Here is a 3,952-nt window from a genome sequence, read left to right on the forward strand (position 1 = left end):
GTACTTTAGCTTCAGACGTAACTGCTCTCAATTCCATGTCAGAAGCATTCATCTATTTATTCAACAAATAGTTGTGTCTACTACATGCCCTGGACAGTGTGCAGTGAATGAAACAGGCAAACTCCCTGCTATCTTGTCCCTTACATTCAGTGGGAGCAGGCAATAATGGGCAAGTAAATGTACAGCATAAGACTTGTTAGCAAGTGTGGAGAAAATAATGTAAGGCAGAGAAGATAGGGAAGCATAAGGTGGGGGCATGACTCAAGTGGTAGAGTGCCTGCCTAGCAAGCACAAGGTCCTGAATTCAAACTCCAGTACCACCTTAACTAATTAATTACAGAAGTCTGGGCCTCAGAGGCTAGAGAAATATTGGTGCCAAGTTTTAAAAGAGCATTTTAAATTTTTCAGGAAAAGCCTCCCTGACATAATACTATTTGAGTTTTCTCATAAAAGAAATGTGATTAAAATGTGATAATATGAGGAAGGGATTTAAAGGCAGAGAGAAAGAATAGGAAGAACAGAGGCCTAGAAGCAGGAATGACCTTGCTGTGTTTCTCTAACAAAAAGAAGGCCTGTGGACTGGAGCTAAGTGAAAAGAATGAATTGGTACCAAGAATTACTTCAGTTGTCTATAATTCATTCAAGACTGGCATTTGACTTTAGCAATTTGAACCATTTTCCTGAAAACTTATTTTAAGACTAGACATTTGCTTAGTGCTTTAAAATGTAGAAAGACTTTTCCCAGATATTATCTCATTTTCTCTCAAAATAGCCCATCACTGAGCAATGTGTCTAATCTGATTATTTCAGCAACAAAACACAAGATGTGACATATAGAATACACTCAATAAATGTAAGTTGAACTATTAATAAATTGATTTGTTAATTCTGTAGCACAACTTACCTCATCAACTTTAACATGTTCATTTTTATTGAACAGCAATGATTAAAGTATGATGCAGAGATACTTCAGAGGCTGTAGAGTTGAGGGAGACAGTTGCCACCACTCTAATTTGCATATGTATTTAATTTTGTGGCAATTCACACTTTTTCTGCCTAACTCTTCCATTAGGTTCTTTAGTACCTCTCCTCTCAGTCAGTTTCTACGGACTCCTAATCAATACTTGTTAACTTGATATATTCTTACAAACCAGATCACAAAGCTGTATTAAAACTATATGAAAAATCCTGGCCCTCTCATATTGTTCCATGCCAGAGCAAGCTATGGTTCCAAACCATTGCCTGGCCTCTGCCTGTAGTCTGTTGGCACTGAAGAGGGTTGCACAGTGGGAAAGAAAAGAAAAAAACTATATGAAAAATAAAGTGACTCCAAGTGAGAGCATGAAATCTTTCTTAAAGAATAAATTTGTCTTAGTTCATTTGTGCTACTATAACAAAATATCACACACTGGGCAACTTATAAATAAGAGAATTTTTTTTCCTCCCAGTTTTAGAACCTGGAAAGTCCAAGATCAAGGTCTCTACACATTTGGTGTCAAGTGAGGGCCAATCTCTCTGCTCAAAAATGGAACTTTTATAAGGACCCTAATTCTATCCATGAGATCTCTGCTCTCATGGCTTACTCACCTCCTAAACACCTCACCCCTAGATGTTATGTGCTGAACACTACTCTAGGCAATGCAAATCCAGACAGAAGCCATTGAATTGTGCCATGGGAAGCCAACTGAATTGTGCTAATGAGGAGTGCTAAATGAACAGTATGAACACAGATAATCTCTAACTTATGATGATTTGACTGATGGCTTTGACTTAAAAATGGTGGGAAAGTATACACATGCAACCATTCTTTTTTCACTTTCAGTATAATATTAATAAATTAGATGAGGCATTCAATACTTTATCTCAAGATAGACTTTGTGGTAGATGGTTTTTTCCTAATTGTAAGCTAACATAAATGTTCTTTTTTTTAATGTGAAAAAAATGTAGTGTTGAGAGTATTTCAAGTAACAGGACATGATGTGGGAGATCTATTTTTGATAAATTGATTAAGGGATGCTAATTTGATAAGATGACTCATGAACACCATGTTAGTTTTCTAAGGCTGCCATAACAAAATGCTGCAAACTGGGAGGCATATAATAAACAGAAATTCATTGTCTTGTGGATCTGAAGTATGGAAGTCCAAAGTCACGATTTCAGCCCTGACTTACTTCCTCTGAGACTCTAGGTAGGACCCTTCCCTGACCATCCCAGTCTTCTCAATATAGCTGTCAATCTTTGTATTGAAGCTGCCTCACTGAATCTCTAATGATGTTATCACATGACTTGTCTTCACGTAAAACCCCATCATAAGTCAAGGAGTACATGTATGTCAATAGTAACAGTAAGAGTAATAAACTAAGAAGAATTAAATAAAGCAGGGAAAAAGATAAAGAGTGATAGGCTGGGCATCTATTTAAAAGAAGATGTTCACAAAAAAAATCAATATCTGAAGTGATAGATATGTTAATTGGCTTGATTCATCCATTTCACAGCATATACATCTTTCAAAACATGACCTTGTACTCTGTGAATATATATAATTTTATTTGCCAATTTATAAAGTTGAGGAAATGTTTCTTTAAAAATGAAAAATAAAAGGAAAAGAATGTGGTCAAGGTAAGCCTTACTGAGATTATGTTTAAGCAAAGACCTAAAAGAGTAAGTGAGTAAACCACATGCATATGTGGAGAAAGGAAGCTCATCTTTTAAGAGGAAACAGAAAAACTAAAGGCCTAGAGCAAACTTGGAATGTTCCAGGAATCACATGGAGGCAAGTATGTCCACAACCAAGCCAAAAGGAAGAAGAATTATAAAAGGCCTAAGACACAGCCCAAACTATGTATGGACTTGTGAAGACCAGTTCTATTTCCAAAGAGTTCATGATGTGTTTGACCTTGACACCATCTTGAAAGCTTTTGTTAAAGTTGGTATAAAGGGTAAAGGGCATCTACTGCAAATAATTTTGTCATATAATTCATAAAATAGCCTTTAAAACTCAGGAAAAAGCAAGGATAGCAATACTCACATTTGTACACTATATTTTTTTTGTTTATTGAGGTGAAATTCATTTACATTAAAAAGAAATCAGTGTCATTTGGCACGTGCATGCAGTGTACAACCACCACCTCTGTCTAGTCCAGACATTCTCATCCCCCCATAAGGAACCCCATATCCATTAAGTATCTGTACCTAATTTTCCCCTGCCTAGGAAAACACCAGTCTATTGTCTGTTTCTATGAATTTACATATTCTGTATATTTCATATAAATGATTCATATAACATGTGACCTCTTATGTGTGGTTTCTTTCACTGAGCATAATGTTTTTGAGATTCATCCATTTGTAACATGTTACGTGTAACGTGTAACCATTTCTTTTTATGGTTGAATACTATCTATTGTATGCATACACCACAATTTGTCTACCTGTTTATCCATCACGTAGACATTTTGATTATTTCCACCTTTGAGTATCATAAATTGTGCTACAATGAACATGTTTGTAGGTATATGTCTGAACCCTCTTTTCAATTCTTTTGGGTATATTCCATAGGATAACTGCTGAGTCATGTGGTAATTCTGATTAACTTTCTGAGGAACCACAGTATTTCTACAGTGGCTAGATCATTTTACAGTCCTATAACATGTGATTCTTAAAGTACCTTTATACTCTATAAGTACTTGCTTCCTCACACCTTATCTTCCCTAGGTTGAAGCTGTTGACTCTAAGTTACCATACTTAACCCAAAGTGATAAACTGATTAGCAGATTGCTGCTACCCATCTACAAGGGACATTCATATTTTCTAAATTAAACTAAAAAATAAACAGAGAAAAAAATAAAGTGAACAAAGATATAAAGTGAAACTTTAGAGGCTAGAATGCTATACTGTATAATTTCTAACTCAAACTACTCCAGCAGTGATAGACACAGGGTTTGGAAAGAGATAG

At 35.6% G+C, this 3,952-nt stretch overlaps 1 pseudogene; it reads left to right on the plus strand.

Moving 5' to 3' along the window:
• The first annotated feature begins 1,165 nt into the window (after positions 1 to 1,165).
• Positions 1,166 to 1,289, plus strand: LOC141411244 (small nucleolar RNA SNORA42/SNORA80 family; annotated as a pseudogene).
• Positions 1,290 to 3,952: the final 2,663 nt, after the last annotated feature.

This window comes from Castor canadensis, chromosome 9 (assembly GCF_047511655.1).
Source record: "Castor canadensis chromosome 9, mCasCan1.hap1v2, whole genome shotgun sequence".
NCBI classification, from domain to species: domain Eukaryota; kingdom Metazoa; phylum Chordata; class Mammalia; order Rodentia; family Castoridae; genus Castor; species Castor canadensis.